This window comes from Eulemur rufifrons, chromosome 7 (assembly GCF_041146395.1).
Source record: "Eulemur rufifrons isolate Redbay chromosome 7, OSU_ERuf_1, whole genome shotgun sequence".
NCBI classification, from domain to species: Eukaryota; Metazoa; Chordata; class Mammalia; order Primates; family Lemuridae; genus Eulemur; species Eulemur rufifrons.
The window spans coordinates 227,021,407-227,046,042 of NC_090989.1; the positions used below are offsets into that span (position 1 = coordinate 227,021,407).

The 24,636-nt window shown below is 34.9% G+C and overlaps 1 protein-coding gene across 2 annotated transcripts in view; it reads right to left on the reverse strand.

The window, feature by feature from the left end:
- The window catches only part of RFX3 (regulatory factor X3), a 284,384-nt gene that overhangs the window by 184,859 nt on the left and 74,889 nt on the right, over positions 1-24,636 (reverse strand). The gene's annotated exons all lie outside the window — the stretch shown is intronic.

Consider the following 24,636-nt stretch of genomic DNA (forward strand, 5'->3'; position numbering starts at 1 on the left):
CAATGCCTTACTTGCCTCTACTGAAAAATATGAATAAACTATAAAATAAGAATAAACAGGTCCTACCTCCTACAGTAATTGTAAGGATTGAGCATGTTACTGCCTTTTGTGGGCTTATAACATCTTACCTGATACATGATAAGAGCTCAACAAATGCCAACCATTATTACATGGCATCAATTTATAATTACTTGAAGTTTATTAGTCAAGACCTAGACTTGAACTTTTTTAATAAATGACATCAATTAAAATAGTATATCATCACAGAAAAATAAGTTGCTTCCCATTCATGTTATCAAAAAAAAAGCTTAGTAGTTATTTAAGTATTTAAAAGTCACCATCAAAACAAAGTTGAGGCAATCTCTTTTCAAAGCAAGAGACAATACTCCAATGAAAAATTATGAGTTACATGGAGTGTTTTTGGATCAATCAACACAGTTAATAATAGCACATATGAGATGATACAAAAGTTACATGTTAGTATTGTCTTGCTGCCTCTGATTATTTCTTATGTGCTCCATTGAACCAGAATTTATAGATTAGAATATTATAATTTTGAAAGACAATATTTATTCTAAATTTGTTTTAAATGGCTAAAAGGCAGAATGCAGCTCTATAACATTGGAATAGCTTCCATTTGGTATAGGAAAACAACAAAATGAATGTGGAACACATTTCACATTTCTTATTTTATGCAACTTCAATGCTTTCAACACTGCATACATTACTAAAAGCACAAAAATAAATGCTGTACTATCAAATTGTAAAGAATACCAAATTGATAAAATTATACTTTATAATTTCTTCCAAGTATCAAAAGGATAAGTTTTTTGTTTTTTCTTTAATTAAAATAATCTCATGGTCTCTTATATGTTTGACAGAATAGGGTAAAACAAGTATATTTTTACTACATATCTAGAAAATGTCATATTTTAATAAAAACTACTATCTATAATACATGATTTGTCTTTCTGACACTGAGCCAAAGCCTTCTTACCTGGACTAAATGAGCATATGACTGAATCAATGTGGTAATAAAATATCAAATAAATCTGACTTATTTTATTCTACTGTTTTGAGAACCAAATGGGTGGATAGATTTAGTATACCTTTAATAACATGCAACAAAAACCAGCAGATGCTCAAATCCCTTATATAAAATGGTATACAGTATTTGTATATAATCTATGTACTTCTTCCTGTATACTTGAAATCACCTCTAGATTACTTGTAACACCTCATACAATGTAAAGGCTATGTGAATAATTGTTATACTATATTATTTATTTATATTTTTTCCTCGAATATTTTCAATCCGTGATTAGTTCAATTTGCAGGTGCAGAACCCATATGGAGGGCCAACTGTAACTATAATTTTACCTACAACTTTTGAATTTATAAAATCACCTTTCTCTTCTCCTCATACCATACAATCATGAGCAAGTTTATCACGCCTGAAAGCAATGAGGGAGACTAGCTAGACAAGGCAGAAAAAACATGGGGGCTCATAGCACCACTGGTTCCTCTGAACTCCTTCCCAGCCTCCATCCATCCTTCAGGCAGCCAGCAATAGACTAAAAATCTCAGCACATGTGCTGCCTTCCTCTAGATTTCTGCGAAGAACTATACCAACCAGCAGCTTTCACCACTTAGGAGAAGGATCAAGGCCAGGAAAACATTCATACACAGGTTGTGTACTAATGGGACATTCTAAGATTCACTGAGCCTAAGGCCCCTACGAGAGAGGAGCACAGAAACATGAAAACAGAAGCCTAAGCAAAATAAGAAAGCTAAGGAAGTTTTGAAGCCTGACTGTAGTCAACAATATCATCATCATCAAATATTTAGCTAGAACTTTATCATTTACAAGGTATTTTTACATACATTATTTTATTTGATCCTCATAACAGCCCGATGAAGAGGAAGTATAGATTTTTTTATTAATAACTGTTTTGCAGGTGAAGAAACTGAAAAAGTTTAAGAGACTTGTCTGGGGTCACTTTAGCAAGTGAGTAGGAACTTGACATCTATGCTCCCCAAAACTATCTGCAGATTTCAGTCTTCATGCTGTATCTCTGTATCCCACATAGAAAAAAGAAGAGAGATAAATCGAAAGAGACAGGTCCCACAACAAACAAAATCAGCAATTATTTATGTAAACCATTCTTCCATAACTGCCTTTGTTCATCAGTCCCATTCCTTCCTTTACTTCCTTGCCTCCTTTCATTCCTGGTTCTTTTTTCAGATGACCCAAGATACCACAAACCATTTTGTCCATTTAAATCCCTTAGATCTTGATCTGCAAACCAAAGATATATCCTAGAGTCAAACCTGAAACCAACAAGTATGAATCTTTCTTATCTGTGAAGTTCTATGGCTATATCATAAACTGGGATAAGTAATGAAATCTGTGGAAATCTCGGAGGTTTCACTCTACTCAGAGGTATTCACTTCTACTATGTGCCATAAAAAACAAGCAGGCAATGAATAATCAATATAGTATCTACTGGTTCTAGACTGATCATCCCCTGCAAGCTGACCACACACAGTGACTGATCCAGAACAAACACTGAATATATGAATTAAGCCAAAATAGACAGCAAAATAAGATATTAATAAATGTCTGAAGAACTACCCAGATCATCATGTTAAGTGTTTACAATATATTCTGAACTCAAAGCTTATAAAGTTTTGAGGAGTAGGTCAAAACCACATAAAGGAACTAACAAAAACAATGGATAAGAAACCCCTATTGGTTAAATGCAATTGTTAGACAGCATTACATTCTAAAGAGCTATCATCTAAAGTCTAAAATAAAATAAACTTTAATTTAGAAAAAAGGAACATTTAAATCACTAGATATCCAGCTCCATAGAGATAACCATGATTAATATTTCCTAGTCTATTTTATGACAATATATGACAGAAGAGGTATGCTTTTTTTTTTTTTTTTTTTTGAGACAGAGTCTCACTCTGTTGCCCAGGCTAGAGTGAGTGCCGTGGCGTTAGCCTAGCTCACAGCAACCTCAAACTCCTGGGCTCAAGCGATCCTCCTGTCTCAGCCTCCCGAGTAGCTGGGACTACAGGCATGCGCCACCATGCCCGGCTAATTTTTTCTATATATATTTTTAGCTGTCCATATAATTTCTTTCTATTTTTGGTAGAGATGGGGTCTCGCTCTTGCTCAGGCTGGTCTCGAACTCCTGAGCTCAAACGATCCGCCCACCTCGGCCTCCCAGAGTGCTAGGATTACAGGCGTGAGCCACCGCGCCCGGCCGAGGTATGCATTTTTAAAGCACTTTAGTCCTTACTGTTGTATAGAATAGCAGCAGATTAAAACTTTCAACATTCCAAGTCCTTCAACTATATGAAATCATTTGCTTATCCCATTAACCCAATGACATAGGTAGTACAATTATCTCTATTTTACAGATGGAGAAACCAAGGCATAGGGCTTGTCTGTTGCAGTTGTACAGTTGCTATACGACAGATCAAATAGGGAAAGTAAATCCTGAAGGAATGATACTGGCCTCCTTTCACATCTCTTCTGAAATTTCTTTTTCTCTGCCTCTCATCCCTTCTGTCCCTGATACAACGGCACCTAGGAGACATTATTCTCAAAGTTAAGTTCAGCAGGCAACTTTAGTCCATCAACAGGATGTACAGTCCTGCTGATAGGAACTATTCACTCCGAAGTCAAAGACCATGCTTTTCTATATTTTTCTAGGGATCATCACAGTGTTATAATTGACTTTTCTGGGGGCAGCGGGGCTGGGGAAGATGAAGCATTTGGATAAGGAGAAGTGATTTGTCTTTTTGAGTTAGAAAAGGTACCTAAGGGAGGACAGAAGCAGCCCTAGAAAGGACAGGAAGCTGGAGAACAAAAATGAACCCATGGAATTTACCCCAGGTGAACATTTTTTAGCTAGACCATCCTGGCACATGTACCAATGAACATCATCTCTCTCATCTGAGAGGAAGGCTGGTTTGTTTCAGCCCAGCAGGGATCACTCCAGTGTCAACATTGGCTTTTCCTTCCATTGTCAAACTGATCCTGAAACAAACCTGGGCTTTGTGTTATTGTTGATGGTGATGGTGGTAGTGGCCGAGGGTCACATGTGTGTGTATATTTTAAAAGAGAAGAGATGACCTAAAGTCAAAAGCAGATATGCTGTGGCTGTTCTGCCCTTGTATGGAGTGGATCTGCCCAACCTTCAGGATACTTGAGTTTGCAGCAGAAATGAATTTTGAATTGTTACAGGAAAGGAGATACCCGTGTGCCTTATCGGAAGCATCTCTTCTCCATCCTTTGATGCTACTGGGAATAAAAGATCTTCTAAGTAATCCACAGTTCAAATTCAACAACTTGAATCATTCATTATGCTAGTTAAGAAGATTCCATAGTAAGTCAGACTTATTATTTGACAGTTTTTCCCAAATTAGCTACTTGCTTAGATGCTAAATAATGCATACTATGGATTGAAGATATACTATCGATTGAAGATATACTATCAATACAAGCAATAAGGAGACACTGACTGAGCACCTGCACTATGCAAGGTACCTACTACATATAAGGCACAGTGGGGGTCAGGAGGTTTTATAAAAATAAGTGGCTTCAAAAGGAGAAATGTATTTCAGAAATATGATTGCTGTATGATTGCAGCATGAAGTCTGACTGTATTGTCACAATGAACTATATTTTAAAAAACAAACAAAAAAACTCTGCAAAAAATAGTACTTTTGTCAAGAAAATAAAGATCTGCAAGAAAATTGACAAATCTGAGATGATAAAAGATGAAAGCATAAGTTATTTCCTTATTGTATAACTATACCATAGTATAGACTAAATGTAGACTCTGGATGACTACAGACTGCTTTTGTAACATCAATTTAATACTATTCAAACATAACGTTAAGAATACTGTTGAACTTTAAAACAACAAGAAGATATGGAACAACTGGAACTCTCATACACTGATGGTGGGAATGTAAAATGGTACAACCACTTCAGAAAGCACTTTGGAAGTTGCTTGTAAAGTTAAACATACAGTAACCATATGACACAGTATTCCACTCCTAATTATTGATCCAAGAAAAATGAAAATATTTGTCTGAACAAACACTTGCAAACAAATGCTCATAACAGCATTGTTCATAATAGCTAAAACTGAAAACAACCAAATATCCATCAACAGGTAAATAGACAAATTGTGGTATACTCATAAAATGGAACAATAATCAGCAACAAGAAGAAAATAACTAGTCGTACACACAACAATAAGGATGAAGCTCAACAACATGATGCTGAGCAAAAAAAAGCCACACATGAAAGAGTACATAATGTCTGACTTTACTGAAATGAAAGTCTAGAAAAAAACAGAAATCTAATCTACAGAGACAGAAAGCATATCAGTGTTTGCCTGGGGCTAGAGATTGGTACAAGGGAGCTTTTGGGAGTATAAAAGTGTTCTATAACTAGATTGTGGCACTCGTTACATAGATACAATTTTTAAAAACTCAACTGAACACTTTTAAAAAGGGTATATTTTATTTTATGTATTGTGTATTTTGTCATGTGTACCTCTATTTAAGGTGATTTTTTAAAAGAACAACAAAATCTTAGAAGTAACATATTTAAAAGAAAGAAAAAAAATCCACACTATATTTACTGTACTGCTCAGATCATATTAAGGATATAGTGTTTACTTCTATGCACATTTTAAGGAAAACTGAAATTTAAAGAAAATTCAAAGGAAGATAAGTTGAATAGTGAATGTATCTGGCAATGCAATCATATATGGGAAATTCTTGAATGTTTAGCCTGGTGACAAGAAAGTAAAATGAGGACATATAATTGCCCCCACATATGTGAAAAGCTACCCTCTAAGGGGAAAAAACAGACTCCCACTGGGTGGAAGTTACAATAATACATGCACATTTTGTCCTCAATATATGGAAGACAATAATTATTCTAACTAGAGCTCAAATTAAAATCAAATCACACGTACTGAATATGTACTATCTCCCAGATACAATGCAATGTGAGCTTTCAAACAAAGTAGTCATTGAGTTCTCATTGCTGAACTCTTCCTGTCAAGCTTACAAGAGAGGGCATTAGATAGGATGATGGAGTAGATGCCCTTTTAGAGTATAATTTGTTCCTGTTATAAAACAAAGTAAAATTTCATGATTTCAAATAATTGAACTTTCTAGTTGCTGCTAGTACTTTTTGGGAGTTTAATATTTTTTCATATTTTGGTGTTTAATAAATATTTTTAAATTATATTGTGCTTTACTTTTTAAAATATATTGTTGTCCACCACTAATACATCCAATACAGACTTCTCGTTTGGTATAAACCACCTAACATTAAAATTCTACCTTACTGGGAAATAAAGCACATTTTAGAATGATTCATTTTCTGTTAAAAAATTTAAGTATTACATAACAAACTAAAAAGAAAATTGTTGACAAAGAAAAAGATAACAAGCTGTGTTTCCTGTAAAAGTAAAATGATTGGCCAGAACATTCATGCTTTTCCCACTGTTCAGGGAGGAAAGAGTTCCCTAACAGTTGGCAAGAATGAGAGAAAATAAAGTTAAGACTTAAGGTAGATCACAATGGTAAGTAATGGTAAGGTAAGCTACAAAGGACAATGGCATATGTAATGGACACTGATCACCTCCAATCACATTAACTCTCTCACTTTTCCCAGAAGCCAGGACTTCCATCTGGGGACCCCAGGGTTCCAAAAAAATTAACTTCACCATTGTCTCCTGGGATGGAATGTACAATCCAGAATATAATAGTTCTGAGGTAGAAATACGATCTACGCTGGTTGAATCAGAATAAATAGCAGGACTTTTGTTAGACACACTAAGACAAATACTCCTTTTCCCAGTGGAGGTAAATATGAAACAATAAGCCTTAGATGCTACTAAAAGCCATATTGGGACCATGTCAGAGCCGTATGAGCCATATCAGTAGTAATATGACTACTAAAAGCCTTATCAGGTAAATATGAAAATGATAAGCCATAGGAGCTACTGAAAGCCATGTCAACAGCAATAGAATAAAGCCAACACCAGGAAGCCAGGGTAAAGAAATAGAAGTCATCGAGCTGCTGGATCATTCCCAAAGTAGCCCTATCTTTGGACTTTTGAGTTACATGAACTAATGTATTTCATTGGTGGCTTAAATACAGGAGTCACTTTTTGACTTTTTAAATTTAACTTAATTTTATTTTTTTGGTTACATGCAGCAACAAAAACTTCATGCAAAGGAAAAGAGACTAGAATGTACAAGATGTCAGTAAGACTTAAAAACTGCTTTTGAAATTTATACCTAAATCTGTAGCTTAAAGTAATTCTTGTGTTAATACTAATATAATCTAAGTTTCCATTCACTGAGCATTTTCAATTTGTCCCATACAGATATTTATGAGCACTTATTTTAAAACTTGTAAATGTCTTTAGATTCATTCAACTACCTGCTCCATATCAGCCCTAGACTTAATGGGTCTGGGCTGTAATTCTCCAATTGGTGGAATGAAAACAAGAAAATGCCACCTCTATTCTCACTCTACCACAATCAATTGGAAGTTGGGTCCATTTAAAAATAAAGAGCCATGAAGTTCTGGATTTCAGGTGGGTTGCTCCAAAAGGATGAGGGAAATGTGGACAACATAAAGGTAGCCTCTGCTCCACAAAGTCTCACTATTGTTCTTGGACTTTGTTACAGGTCCCAAATAAATCAGAGCCCTGAGGATACAAATACAGAACTTCTAAAAAACCATATGACAAAGTTACCAGATGGTAAAACTACTAAAAGAAAGTTGCTATTAAAAGTAAAGGACCCCAGAATTAATGTGATTTACCCTTTTAAATATTTCAGTTAAGTACTATAGAGAAAAAAAATCATAATTAAATACTGGTAAGGAAAGACTAAATTGGTCTCACTTACCACTTTGGAATTTTGAGAACCATTGCAGATTCCAGTCTATATTCCTCGGATAAAAATCTCTGAATAAAGAAGAAATAGGAGGCCATCTTTGGTAAACTTCAGGTACAAAATCACCTCAATTTCATTTTGTCCAAATATCACTTCAATGAGAAAAGATTATTAAATACCCGTTGGTGTCTGTGGAAAATTTTTAGCAGGACAACATCATCCCACATATGAGGGAGGAAGAATGATAAATATCAACAGTTCAGTCACTCTAAAACATAACTGACTCTCTTCCTAATTGAAAAAGAAATTTTGTATTCAGGCTTCATATATACAAATAGAAAGTATAAGAGATTTTCATGCTCTGCAACTATATAAATAATTTTAAATCTGAAACAAGTGTGTCTCTAATATTATATAAATATATACACACACACACATATATATATACACATATACGAATATATACACAAAATACATATAGGCTGAATTCCTTCTGTGATTTTTCTTACTTATAAAGGACAGTATTAGTCTCAATTTAAGATAAAAACTTTAGGTAGAGAATGGAGTTTAGAGCTTGTTTTAGAAAGTAATATGCCTTAATAAGCAAATTTTATGATTCTCCACTGCTTGGCAAAAACAAACAAACAAAACAGAAATGTGGTAGGACAAAAAGGTCAAAAGATAGGCAATCACAGGCAAATTTTACATTTACACGGACATGTATTTTCTCCAATAAGCCTGTGTTAGTTTTATAATCAAAAAACATAATTCTTTATTTTTAAATGGACCCAGACATGCAGAAAAAACTACAATTCAATATTTTTAAATGTATAAAATAGGCCTTCCCTGTACCATATCATTCCCCATGTGGAACAAAGTTAATTGCTTCTTCCTAAATAGCAGTAGAACACTTAGAACCCCTTGACAGTTTCTTCATCACGACTGTAATGACTATTGGATATTTCAGCAGTTTAATGTGGCATGTTATAGTTTATTTGTACTGCTTGGGGCTACTTGAGGTCACTGGATGTGTAAAAGTTGATGTTTTCTTAATGAAAAATGGGAAATTTTCAACGTTTATTTCCTAAATACATTTTGTACCCCATTTACATGCTCTCCTCTATAACTCCAATTATACATATGCTCCATTAGGTGTTGTACCTTAGGTCCCTGAATCTCTGTTCATTTTTCTTCAATCTTTTTTCTCTAGGTTCTACAGATGGAACCAATTTTATTGATATGTGTCAGCTGACTGACTTTTCTTAATAGCATATTGGAGATGGCAAACCAAGAAATCTTTAATTACAGTTATTATTCATTTCAGTTCTAGAATTTCCATTTAGCTCTTTTTATAGTTTCTATTTATCTGCCAAATTTCCTACCTGTTCACTCATTAAGATCATAGTTTGTTTGTTTTAAGTCCTTGTATGAGTATGCATAAATAAGCCTTTGTCAGCTAAATCCAATACCTAGGCCATCTCCAGGTCTTTTTCTATTGACATTATTTTCTTTTGATTATCAGTAACATTTTGGGGGGGTTTTTTTTTTTCTTTCTTTTTTTTTTCTTTGCATGTCTAATAATTTTGTATTATATATTGAACATTATTATAATACAATGTAGAGAACCTGGATCCCACTTTGATCCTCTGAAGAATGCCAAACTTTATTTTCAAGGAGTACAATTAGTGGCTGAACACCATGACTGCTTTACTAGGATGAATTTGAGAAAAGCCCCAGGTGTTTCTCAAGCTCCTCTAGTTTGGCAGAATCAAATTTCTGTCTCCCAGTACATTTTGTTGAGATCTAGTTTTAAACATGTTAGGGTAGATACAGACAAATCCTTGGGGAACTTGTGGCCTTCTGATTTCATGACTGTTCTTTTTTAAGCACCAAAGGACACAAGAAAAGCTTCACCTTTCTCTGCTACACCCCTTTTAATAAAAGGATTTTTTCTGTAAAATTTGAATTCAATCAAAAGGCCACACTCAAGAATCCAGATGGCCACATGTGACCCCAAAGCCGCAGGTTCCCCAACCCTGCATGTGGTCCTTACTCCTAAATTATGAACTTTCTGTTTCTCAGCTGGATGTCTGTGATGTTAGTAATATCTCTCTGTTGTGCTTGGGACAGAGCTCCAATGTCCACCAGGAACCTTTAACATGTCTTTCCATGATCAGATCCCTAATGGACACTCTCTGGTAAGCACATAGAATCCCTCTTGTCACATGTGCAGTCCATCCCTCAGCCAAGGACTTGTGGGGAACCCACGTTCAGAATTCTAGAATCCCATTTCTGTGCAGCTCTCTCCTTTCTGGTGCCCTGCTCCAGATTCCAGCTGTTTCATCAGCCTTAAACTCTGATTTCTGCCTTCTCAGTTCAGAGGCACCACTGTTTTTGCTTGTGTACTCCAGGCCCTTTTCACACAGTCAGGAAATTGTCCCCATGCAGAGAGCCAGGGCAAATGTGGGCCCTCTTCTTATGAATTTGCCTTTTGTCAATGATCACAGTCTTACACTGCCTATTGTCCAATACCTGAAAAACAGGTGCCTCATATATTTTGTTCAGTTTTATCATTATGGCAGAAGGGTTAATACAGCACTAGTTACTCCATCAAGGCCAGTAGCAGAGGCTCTTCTGTATATTATTTTAAACTGTTCTTATTCTCACTCATTCTCTCAATTTATATTTTCCCTTTTCTATCCTCATCCCCAATTTGTGTAATTTATGAGCCTCAATTGAATGCATATATGGTGCTAAATAATTCTAATAGAATACCATAGAACTTTAAGAGCTTATGATGATGATGGAACACTTTGAAAGTATCAGGATTATTACAAGTTTTATAGAGTTTCTGAAGTTTAAACAAATACATTTTAAATTTATTTTTAAAAGTATATCCTCCCATACTTATTTTCCTTTTTCATGAACAAGCAAAATATTAGAAATACCCTGCTACCATATTGCCTTTCATAGTCCTTCCTTTGTTAAAGTATGTTTGCATATTTCATTCAAGCAAAAATAAAAAGAATAGAAAATTCAGAAAACCTCAAATTATCAGAATTCTTCCATTTCCCAATTTGTGAAGTTGGTCTGATCTCAATGACACACAACCATCAGAATTATAAAGGTCTTCCTAGCTATATTTAAAGACTATAGAAACATCTACCTGTCCCCAGACAAACCACAAGAGATTTAAATGACAAATGAAGGTAAACATAATAAAGTTAATGAAGCATATTTTTGCCAAGCATGGGTTTCTCAATTGATCTAGATACTATATATGCTCACTCAAATGCTTAGAGATAAACAGAGCTAACTCATCCATTAGGCACAGTTTTTAGGGTCCATAATACTTTCAAGGGACCATAAAAATGTTTTCTTTTAAAATCAGAAGAATAACTTAAAATTCAGGTCAAAGGAAATGTTTAACACACAATCTTCATATATACCAACATATCATAAAATATAATTGTGTGTGTGTAAACAGACATAAATTGACAACTATTTTCAGATTTGCTAGGCATCTCAACCTCTCACAGAACCTGACATTGCCCTATTCTCAGATGTAAGGCCCCAGGTATTTTTGCACTGGACTAGATGAGGCATTCTTCCCTCTAGGTTCTAGCAGGTGCTAATCTCATCCCCAACCATTTCCTTCTCTAATCTTTTTGGTTTACCTGAACTACATTCACTTGAAATTGGGCAGGCCGATAATTGAAAGATATTGAACAGACAGTACTCTGTGTAGCTAGACATCTCTATGGCCTCTTTTAGGTTACCATGTAGTACATGTTATCTTCATGGCTGCTACACGTCTGCTTTACATTTGCTTTCAAGAATAGAGAGGTGGACTTGGAATCTCTTCCAATTTCAAAGCCCTCAATCTCTTTGAAGTATCCCACAAAGTAACATGTTTCTCTCTAAGGAGTGGCTTTCATCCCACAGCCCATTTGCAGAGCCAAGATAATAAATAATTACTGAAAAAAAATTGTTGGTTCGTTGAGAACCCATAAAGTCTCAAATCTTAGCTGACTGAGGCTACCAGTTTCACTAACTTTCCCAGGTTCTCTTAATTTGTATCATTCATAGCTGTTCAAGCAAGTGATTATGTCAGTTTCATAATGACAGAAATACTCTATGATTCCGAGTGATCAACATAATTTTCAATAAAAGGGCATTTAAGAGAATAAAATAATGTTTTCAATAACATTCAAAAGAAATCTTACATGTAAATCTACTACTTAGGATACTTAAAAGCAGAGTGTTCTATATTAAAGCTTGGAATGAAAGATGGATAGCATGCTAGGATCTAACCATGAATCTCCTTAAATCCCTTTGCTTCAGTGAAGTTTAGTTTAATCAGAAGGCCTAGATCCTAGCTAGCTCCAGCTCCACAACTGGTATACTCAATGGCAAAACATGTTGATATCAAGTAGGCTGCCTTAATTTTAGTCTCAGTTCCCTCAGAAATAACATAAGACATATAAATATAAACCCTGACAATCTCCAACATACTGTCACCACCAAATGAATAATTGTGCTACAAAAGCACTTAGTAAAATTTTTCTAATAAAATAAATTTATACTATCTTATTCTTATTATTTCATCATAATGACGCCAACATTCTTAAACTTCCTAGGTCTGCCCTCCATTTGCCATAATTGTATCAATCACAAAGTCTGACTCATTCTTTTGAAATTTTAAATATGTTTTATATATCAGACTTCAAGGTATAGTTGTCCCTTGAACAGCATGAGTTTGAACTGCACAGGTCTACTTATATGCAGATTTTTTTTCCAATAAATATATTGGAAAACTTTTTAGAGATTTGTGACAATTTGAAAAAATTCACAGAAGAACTGTGTAGCCTAGAAATATCAAAAAAATAGAAAAAGATATGTCATGACTGTATAAACTATATGTAGATACTAGTCTATTTTATCATTTACTGCCATGAAATATATACAAATCTATTATAAGAAATTAAAATTTATCAAAACTTACACACACACTTAAAGACTGCACATAGTGCCATTTGCAGTTGAGAGACATGTAAACAAACATAAAGGTGCATTATGAAATCATAGCTGCATAAAATTAACTTCAGTATATGCTGTACAACTGTAATAATTTTGTAGCCACCTCCTGTTGCTATTGCCATGAGCTCAAGTGTTTCGAGTATTCACCATGTGATGCTAATCATCTCCTTGTGGGCAGTTCGTCTCTCCAGTAAATTGGGTATTGGTTGAAAAAATTCTGAGTCTTAACGGACCTGCACAGTTCAAACCCATGCCATTCAAGGATCAACTGTGTTTCCATAAAGTTACATGGAGGGTACCTGACTCTTCGGCTTCCCCTTCCACCTCCTTCACCTCTTATGCTTCTGCCACCTCGATAAAGTAAGACTAATGTCTCCTCTTCCTCAGCCTACTCAGTATCAACATGAAAATGACGACGATGAAGACCTTTACGATGATCCACTTCCATTTAATGAATAGTGAATATATTTTCTTTTTCTTATGATTTTCTTAGTAACATTTTCTTTCTCTAGCTTACTTTATGGTAAGAACACAGTATACAATACATATAACATACAAAATTTGTGTTTATTGTTTATGTTATCAAAAGGCTTCCAGTCAAGAGTAGGCTAATATTAGTAAAGTCTGAGGGGAGTCAAAAGTTACTTGTGGTTTTCAACTACTCTGGGAGTCAGTGCCCCTAGTCCCTATGTTGTTCAAGGGTCAACTCTATTTCATTTCGATTACAGATTACAGGCTGAAAATGTGTTAAACCACCACTTTTCAGAATAGATCGAACATATCCTATTTCATGAAACTTTTCATAATCAAACAAGTAAAAACCTCTGTCATGAAATTTGTTCATGGTCTAGAACAAAGGGTGGCATACTTACTCTGTAAAGGGCCAAACAGTAAACATTTTAGGGTTTATGAGCCATAGAATCCCTGTCAAAACTACTCAAGTCTACCACTGTACTACGAAAGCAGTCATAGACAATATGTAAACAAATGGGCACAGCAGTACCACCAAAACATTTACAAAAAACAGGTTGCCAGCTGGATTTGGCCTGCAGGCCATAGTCTGCCAACCCCTGCTCTAGAACAGTACTTCTCAGTCTTCACTATGCCTACACCTAATCACATGGGATATTAATACAGATTCTGATTCAGTAGGCGTGGGTGGGGCCTGAAATTCTGCATTTCTAACAATCTCACAATTGATGTATGGTGATGCTGCTCTGAGGATCATATATTTGAGGGGCAAGGTTCTGATAAGCTCTATGAGAAGAGAGATCCTATCTAATTATTTACTGAGTGGCCTCAGTGCCTAGAACAGTGCCTGACATACGAGCTCTGTCCAGAAAGTGGATACAGCCATGTAATAGGAAAAATAGAGACATTTATTGAAAAAGATACAAGAAACACTGTACATAGGACAATGACCCCTCAGCCCCTTGAAAGTAGGCACCTTGGGACCTCACACAGTTCTCCCAGGGTTAGTTACCCTAACCCGTACATGTTCAACATTCTCAGTTGTTCTGCTTTTTGCAGGCCTTTCAGAATGTGGATCCTTTCAACAGGTTCTGGACCATTTTTTAAGCGTTGTGCCACACTTTTATTTGTGCTGCACTCATTGCATCGCCCCCCCCAAAGCACTCTGAATCATCCGAATAGTTTCCACAGAGGAATGCTCATTCCAGCTTAACGCAAAGTTTGATACAGATTCGTTGCTCTACTCGCTCAGTCATTTTGAATGTGATGGCCACACAGTACACTTGCTCACTTAACGGCTTCTAGCGCCCCACTGACTACTACAGTGAAATTGTCACTGTTCATGCATGTGCATTCCAGTCTAGTCTCCTTGGCTGACGGGTTATATCAATGTTGCACAAACTGTTCTGATTACATTAACAATGGCTGGATACTTTCCAGACAGACCTCGTATAATAAAGCACTCAATAAATATTTAAGGAACAAATGAATAAACAAAGAATAAGATTCTTATAGAATATCACGCTCTGCCTTATGTCATTATTAAGTGTGCCATTCTTTATGGAGCTCCTTCTTCTTTATGTTCACCTTAGCATTTAAGCTTACCAAATTAAGAGTCTCTTTAACATTTCTAATAAAGGTTACGAATTCAATCTGTACTCTTGGTTCATGTACACAGAACAAGAGCTAGTTCTTCACGAATTCACCCTAAACTCTTCTATGTTCATCCAAAAGGATCATCTTTTATTTCCTTAAGCATTTCATGTTCTTTATACTTCGAGGCCTTTGTATATATTCCTTTCCCTGATAGGAACATCCTTCCCTAATCCTTCAAGTCTAAACATAAATATCACCTCTTTGGAGAGCAGTGCAGTAAGTGCTCTTACCCTTACCTTATCCCTCTTTCTCGCAGCAAATAAAGTTCTCTATCTCACCCCTGTGTGTCTTCTGCAAAGCACTTATCATATTTTATAGTCACAGCAATGTGTTGCTTAATGACAGGGATACGTTCTGCAAAGCACATTGTTAGGCAATTTCCTTGTTGTGCCAACATCATAGAATGTACTTAAATAAACTTAGATGGCATAGCCTACTACACACCTAGGCTACATAGTATATAGCCTATTGCTCCTAGGCTACAAAACTGTACAGCATGTTACTATGCTGAATACTGTAGGCAACTGTATAACACAATGACAAGTATTTCTGTATCTTAATACATCTAAACATATAGGCCAGATATGGTAGCTCACGCCTGTAGTCCCAGCACTTTGGGAGGATTGCTTGAGGCCAGGAGTTTGAGACCACCAGCCTGGGCAGCATAGCGAGATGTCATCTCTACAAAAAAAAATTTTAATTAGCCAAATGTGGCAGTGTGCACCCATAGTCCTAGCTACTTGGGAGGCTGAGATGGGAAGATCTCACTAGAACCCAGGAGTTCAAGGTTACAGTGAGCTATGATTGCACCACTGCACTCCATCGTGGGCAACATAGCAAGACCCCATCACTTAACAAAAAGAAAAACCACATAGAAAAGGTACAGTAAAAATATGGTATAAAAGAGAAAAAATGGTACACCTACATAGAGCACTTACCACAAATGGAGCTTGTAGAAGAAGTTGTTCTGGGTGAGTCAGTAACTGAGTGGTGAATGAATGTGAAGGCCTAGGACATTACTGTACAGTACTGTAGACTTTATAAAACTATACAATTAGGCTATACTAAATTTACTAAAAATATATTTTTCTTTCTTCAATAATAATCTTGGCTTACTGTAACTTTTTTGCATTATAAACTTTTCAATTTTTTAAAACTTTTTGACTCTTGTAGTAACACAGCTTAAACACAAATATATTGTATAGCTGCATAAAAATATTTTCTTTCCTTATATCTATTAGCTTTTTTCTATTTGTGAAATTTTTTTTTTACTTTTAATTTTTTTAATAAAAACTAAGACTAACATACACATTAGCCTAGGCCTACCCAGGATCAGGATCAACAAGATGTGGCTAGGCTACAGGAATTTTTCAGCTCCATTATAACTTTAGGGGACCACCCTCATATATGCAGTCCTCATTGACCAGAACATTATTATGCAGTGTATGACTGTATTTTATCTACTTATAAGCTGACTTTTTAAATTCCATTTACTCTACTAGAATGTAAGCTCAAGAACTACATTTACCTCATTCACCATTGAATCCCTACCAATTAGCACAGTTCCTGACATATGTAGGTGACAAGTTTATCTTTATTGATTAAATAGATAATTATTCATGTTCATAAAGAATTTGCTTTGTTATCCTATTTTCACAATGCAAATACCTCTTAAGGATTCTACCCAGCTTAAAAACACTGCCTTTTATCTCAGCAAGGCCACAGCAGCAAAATTTGTACTTCATGGTGCTGCCCTCTCGACAATAGCTGATTAGATCAAGAGTGGATATCTGACCCAAGCTGGCCTACATTCTTTCTCTCAGGATTTTTGGAACTCGGACTGAGACTCTAGTATCTGTATGCTGGTCATGTTAACTGATTAATTAATGAGTAGTGGTGGGTAACTATATTTGATCATGTGTATCTGAAAGTAAAGTAAATCCATAAGGTGTAAAAAAGGAAGAAACATGTAGATAGAAACAACCATAAAAGATGAAGAGAGTACTACCCTAGGTTCCCAATGGCATAACTGATGGCAATTCCAATTCTTCATGAAGCCAAGCTGTTCTTTGAGATTTCAGCAATAATCCCAATATCCTTACACATTTCTATTTTTAGATAGATGGAAATGGGTTTCTGATATTTACAATGAAAAGAATACTAAAAATATGGTAGTATTTTTCTAACTAAACATATCCAGTTCATAAAGACCATATAGAAGCAAAAATATAGCCCAGAAAGTGTGTCAAAATTACAAGAAGAAAATGTTAAATTGAAGAATCAGTAACTAGAGTCTAATAATCAAAGGTATGAATATTACAAAATAGATTATATTTTAAGTGAAAGGATAAACACTATCAACAGATAAAACTATCTATCAAGACAAACATATCCTAAAACAAAAAATACTTCTATAATTTCTCCAGGGAAAAATTTGTCATCAATGGACTCTTAGTTCCAAAATTATTCAAAATATCTCATGCTAGGTCACTGGCCCTAAGTACCTTCTTAAAAGTTAAAAGTAAACAACTCTTGGAATTAACTGATTGAGATACATGTTTCTTTAACTAAAAAGAAACAGGAGAAGAAAGAGAAATGCTGCGTAATATTTGGAGCAAAAATGAACTTGAGAAGAAAGGAAGGATAAGAAACCATCACAACCAACTAGAATTCTATTACTCATACAGACAGGGAAGGAGATATGAAAAGCAGTAGGACTGAGCCAATAGACTCCCTAAGAATCTCCTACAAGCCAATCACCTCGAAATGTAAATCAATTACAGTCACCCTTGCATCCAACTATTCCTATTTAGTTTTTTAAAAAATGATTGCTAATTGAATAATCCACATTTTTGTTAGGAAGTTAAAATGGAAATGACAAAATCCTAGCAGTTCTCTTCTATAGCCCTAGTCAAAGTATCCATTATTTCCCAAGCAGCAAATGAAAATGTCAAATAACATTCTTGCTGTAGATATTTAATTGTTTTCTGCCAAATTAATGAAAGGAAAATATTGCACTTTGAATTGGTTAATTACCATGAATCCTTTTGCAAAGGGCTCTTGCTTGCAGAATTAAGCCAGCTCTAGTTGGCACACTGCCCTAATATTCATGGAGACTAGACTATAGGCTCCACTGTACTCAAGAGACATTTAGCTTTTGGCATCATTCATCAGCTTACAAATCATCAGTCCTAACCACTATAGACATTCAACTGTCTGAAATAAACAGGGCAGAAAGCACCTGCATTTAATGGAGATGTACCACATTCTGCTTCTTTGAAATTTTAAGAGCTAGACTTAGAATACAGAATGAACAAGAACACTGTGATTTACATATATTCTAGAAACTAAAGCTACTTCAACAAAAATCCTCTGGTGACAAAGCTACTTTAAGGAAATACTCTAGGAACAAGGCAACTTCAAGCAAAGGGGAACTTGGACAAGTTATTTTTCCTCAGTTTTAGGCCAGGGTTAATGAAGTTATTTCAGGTATAGCCTTCCTAGGCTTCTACACAGATCTCACACCTCCCCATTCATTTCCTAGGGTTTGAGATATAGGTGTTGATTTGCATATTTCAGAATCTGATAAAATATTCATTGCATTATTCAAGCCTAATTCCATCTCTCTTTTCTCCCTTCTTCTTGTAATTCCCTTCCCTACAGAATTTGTAAGACTTGGAATGACCTCTGTCCATGTCAAATGATATATTAGATAAACTTTCTTTAAAATTATATAGGAAAATATTTCTCAACTTTTTGAAAAATATATTCCACCAATCCTTCTATGTGGGAAAGAATGAGTAGAGAGGTGGAGATGGGAAAAAAACAATGATTTCACTCTTCCTTTTCCTCTCTCTCTCAATAGAATAAAAGATCCGAAATCAAGACAGATAAATACTGTTAAACCTAAGAATGCAAGCAGGCTTTTCCACGCTGTTCTCCATGTGGTCATGAGTAAGCACTCCAGGCTCCAGTGTATTACCTCCTCATACACAGTCTTGCATCAGGGAATGTGAGCACAGAAGCCAACAGTTGATCCTTCAAAGGGTCACTGAACACCAACTATAACATTGATATACTTTCATATCTACATATTATGGCAAATAAAAAATTAGCAAGCAATGTTTTTTATGACTGACAAAATAACCCCTACAAATCTCTAGTCAAAAACATTTAGAAGACATTAGAAATTCAGGGTTTTAGAACTTGATATGAGAAATCTATATCTATCTTTAAACAAATTGAAGCTTGTCCAGGGGGATAACAAGGATGCTTAAAGGAGTCTAGAAACCATAAGAAATACAGTATAAAAATAAATAAAAGAAAGTAGAAAAAAGAGAAACAAGGAACAAAGAACAGATAGGACAAAGAGAACAAATAGCAAGATGACACACAAAAGGAATCATAAAATCACAGTAGTAAATGTAAATAATCTAAATAGTCCAATGAAAAGGCAGAGATTAACAGACTCCTGAAAAAGCAAGACAGAACAATATGCTACCTTTGAGAAATGTACATTAAATATGGATAAATATAGGTTAAAAGCAAAAGGACAGAAAAATATATACCACACTAACACTAGTCAAAAGAAACCTAGAGAGGCAATACTAATACGAGGAAAAAAAGTTTATTTCAGAACAGAACTATCAATAGGAATACAGGGAATAATTTCATAATGATAAAATGGTTAATTCATCAAGAGGACATAATAATTCTAAATGTTTTTGTAACTAAAAATAGAGCTCAAAATACATCAGTAAAAACTGATGGAAAGCAAGATATACAATATTCTGTCCATAAAACAAGTCTCAAACTTAAAAAGATTCAAGTCATATAGAATATATGATTTGCTCACAACTGAAATAAATTAGAAAACAAAAACAGAAAGATCTCTAGAATATCCCCAAATATTTTATAACTAAATAAGATAATTTTAAATTAACCAAAGTGTCAACAAAGAAACCAAAGGAGAATTAGAAAGTTAAACTTTGAAAATATAAACCACATAAAATTTATGGGATGCCACTAACAGTATTATCTATATTAGAAAAGAAGAAAGGTTTCAACTCAATGGCCTCTGCTTCAACCCTAAGAAATCAGAAAAAGAGCAAATCAAGTTTAAAGTAGACAGAAGAGAAGAAATAAGGATCATAGCCAAATTCACAATAAAACAGAAACACAGAAAAATAGAAAAAAAATCAATGAAAACAAAATCTAATTCTTTGAAATGGTCAATAAAATTGATAAACCCCTAAACAGACTAATCAGTAATTAAAATAACAATTTCAGGAGAGGTGACATCACTACAGAATCTACAGATAATATGGGAACATTATAACAACTTTATGCCAATAAGTGTGACAACTTAGAAGAAATGACCAATTCCTTGAAAGTCTCAACTTACCTAGGCTCGCTTAAAAAGGAACAATGTGAATATACCTAAATATGTTAAATAAATTGAATTTGTAGTTAAAAAACCTTCCCACAAAGAAAACTCTAGGCCCAAATGGCTTCACTGGTGAATTTCATCAAACATTTCAAGAAGAAATGATACTAACAATACTAACAATTCTCCCAAACATTGCAGAGGACAGAACACTTACCAATGTATGCTATGAGATCAGCATTACTCCAACACCAAAAACAGACATAGATGTTGCAAGAAAAGGAAACTACATACCAATATTTCTCATGTACGTGTAAAAATCCTAAAATGTTGAATCTAACAATATCCATAAAGGATAATACATCAAGATTAAGTAGGGTCAGTCTCAAGATTTCAAAGCTAGATTACAGTTTCAAGGCTGGTTTAAGTGTAATTCATCATATTAAAAAACAAAAAAAGGAAAACCTAATAGTCATCTAAACAGGCACCTGAAAAGTATTTGACAAAATCCAACATCCATTCCTGATAAAAACTCTCAGCAAAGTAGCAATGAAATGGGATTTCTTCTGCCTGATGAAAGACATCTATGGAAAACCTGTAGCTAACATCATTTTTAAAGGTGAAAGATTGAAAGTCTCTCCTCTATGATTAGAAACAAGACTAAGATGTCTGCTCTTATTACTTCTATTCAACATTGTGCTGTAGGTTCCAGCCAGTGCAATCAGGCAAAAATGGAAAGAACTGAAAGAAAGAAAGGAAAGGAAGGAAAGGAAGGGAGAAAGAGAGGAAGGAAAGGGAGGGAGAGAGGAAAGGAAAGGAGCAAGAGAGGGAGGGACGGAGGGAGGAAGGAAGGAAGGAAGGAAAAGAAAGAGAGAGAGAGAAAGAAAAAAAAGGTATCCATATTTTAAAGAAAGAAATAAAATTCTATTCACAGACATGATCTATGCAGAATATCAGACAAACTATAAAATAGCTACAAGAATTAGTTTAACAAGGTCGCAGGATATGAGATCAATATTCAAAAATCAAGTGTATATCTCTTTATTAGCAATTAAAAATTAAAAGTTGCAATTAAAAAATACCATTTATAATAGTATCAACAAACACAAATACTTAGGGATAAATCTGACAAAAGATGTGCAAGATCTGTACACTGAAAGTGACAAAACACTTCTGAGAGAAATTAAGGATCTAAATAAGTACAGGGGTTCAACTCATTCATGGGTTACATAATTTGATATTGTTTAAATGTCAGTTCTTCCCAAATTGATCTCAAGATTTAATCCAATCCAAATAGGTCAGTAGAATCAAAATTGTTAAAATGTCTATGCTACCCAAGGTGATCTACAGATTCAATGCAATCGCTATTAAAATACCAACATCATTTTTTACAGATCTAGAAAAAATAACTCTATGCTTTGTTTTGTATGGAACCAGAGAAGACCCCGACAGCAAAAGTAATCTTAAGTAAAAAGAACAAATTGGGAGGCATCAATTTACCAGATTTCAAGCTATACTACAAAGCTATAGTAACAGAAACAGTATGATACTGGCACAAGAACAGAGACACAGACCAATGGAACAGAACTGAGAACCCAGATATAAAACCATCCTCATATAGCCACCAAATCTTTGACAAAGCAGACAAAAACATACACTGGGGAAAAGAATCCTTATTCAATAAATGGCTCTGGGAACATTGGAGAGCCATATGACTAAAACAGGATCCGCACCTTTCACCTCTCTTAAAAATCAACTCACGGTGGATAACAGACTTAAACCTAAGGCATGAAACTGTAAGAATTCTAGAAAAATATGTTGAAAACACTCTTACAGACATTGGCCTAGGCAAAGAATTTATGAAGAAGACCCCAAAAGCAATCACAGCAACAACAAAAATAAATAAATGGGATCTGATCAAATTAAAAAGCTTATGCACAGCCAAGGAAACTATCATAAGAGCAAACAGACAACCTGCAGAAAAGGAGAAAATATTCACACACTACACATCCGATAAAGGGCTGATAACTAGAATGTATATAGAACTCAGGAAAATCAGCAAGAAAAAAAATCAAACCCTATCAAAAAGTGGGCAAAGGACATGGACAGAAACTTTTCAAAAGAACATAGACTAATGTAATGGCCAATGAACATATGAAAAAATGCTCAACATCTCTAATCATCACGGACATGCAAATCAAAACCACAATGAGATATCACTTAACTCCAGTGAGAATGGCCTTTATCAAAAAGTACCAAAATAATAAATGTTGGTGTGGATGCAAAGAGATAGGAACACTCATACACTGCTGGTGGGACTGCAAACTAGTACAGCCTCTGTGGAAAGTAATATGGAGATACCTCAAAGAGCTAAAAGTAGAACTACCATTTGATCCAGACATCCCATTACTGGGCATCTACCCAAAGGAAAAAAAAAGACATTCTATAAAAAAGACATCTGCACTAGAATGTTTATAACAGCATAATTCACAATTACAAAGATGTGGAAACAACCCAAGTGCCCATCAATACATGAGTGGATTAATAAATTGCAGTATAAGTATACCAGGGAGTTCTACTCAGCCACAAAAAAACAGTGGTGATCTAACATCTCTTACTATTATCCTAGATAGAGCTGGAGCCCATTCTACTAAGTGAAATATACAAGAATGGAAAAATAAGCCCTACATGTACTCACCATCAAATTGGTATTAACTGATCAACACTTACGTGCACATATAGTAGTAACATTCATGGGGTGTCGGGCAGGTGGGAGGGCGGAGGAGGAGGTGGGTATATTCACATCTATTGGGTGCAATGTGCACCATCTGGGGGATGGACATACTTGAAGCTTTGACTCAGATGGGGCAAAGGCAATATATGTAACTTAAACATTTGTACCCCTGTAATATGCTGAAATAAAAATAAATAAATAAAATAAAATAAAAATCCAAATCCCAATAGGCTTTTTTAAAGAGAAACTGACAAACTGATTCTAAAATTCATATGGAAATATGAAAACAACTTTGATTTTAAAAAAAAGAGAAAGGGAGGGCTAACACTACCTGATTTGAAGATTTATTGTAAGTTTACAATAATGAAGACAGTATGTTATGGAAGTAAAGACAAACACACCAATAGAATGGAAGACAGAATTCCGAAATTGACCCACATATAAATGAATAACCAATTTTTAAGAAAGATGCAAAGGCATCCAGAGGAGAAAGGATAGTCTTGTTAACAAATATTGTTGGAACAGATGGATATCCATATATTTTAAAAGTGAACTTTGTTCCATACTTGACATCATATACAAAAATTAGCTCAGAATTGATTGAGAGTATGGCAAACAACTCTGAAAATACTTTGCATGTATAATGGGGTTGAACAATCAAGTAAATGAATGATAGAAGCCATGTTTCTCACTGTTGGAGAGAGACATTAGAGATAAACAATAAACTGCGCTAAAATGAATCCAATTGTACTGGATTAGAGTCAGAGACATCAGTATGAACTCACATTTAGTTTAAAATAGATACAAATGGACAGATACAGAAATAATTATAGATATGTGTGTGTCCATGGGTTCGCATATATATATATATATATATATATATATATGCGTCCTCACTTTGCCTGCCAAGAAAATCTAGACATAGTGACAGCATAGCAGCAACAACCAGCATACCCAGTGTCCAGATCTTGGTTTCTAAATAACATACTCCATAAACAGGAACCAGGGCTCCTTTGAGAAATGGATGATTCTAGAGCTGAGGCACAGACAACACAAGGCATAGGCATCTTAAGGTATCAGAATGCAAGGAAGTGCTCAAAAAAAAGCAGGGAGTGGAGGGTGGAACCAAGTCAAAGGGACACAGGAGCCAATCTAAAAGAACTCCCAATGGTCAGAGCTGAAACAAGCTCAACAACAAAATAAATAATATTGTATTTGAATATAATGTAAAGTATAAAATAAATATACATGAATCCATACTCACAGAATAAATGATTGAAGAAATAAATGGGGGAAAACAGATAATTATTTATTATAGAAGAATGTCAAATAATTTATGTAGATATCTATCTCTAGGAGGTAGAACATAATTCTCTACTCTTAACCTCCTGCCCCT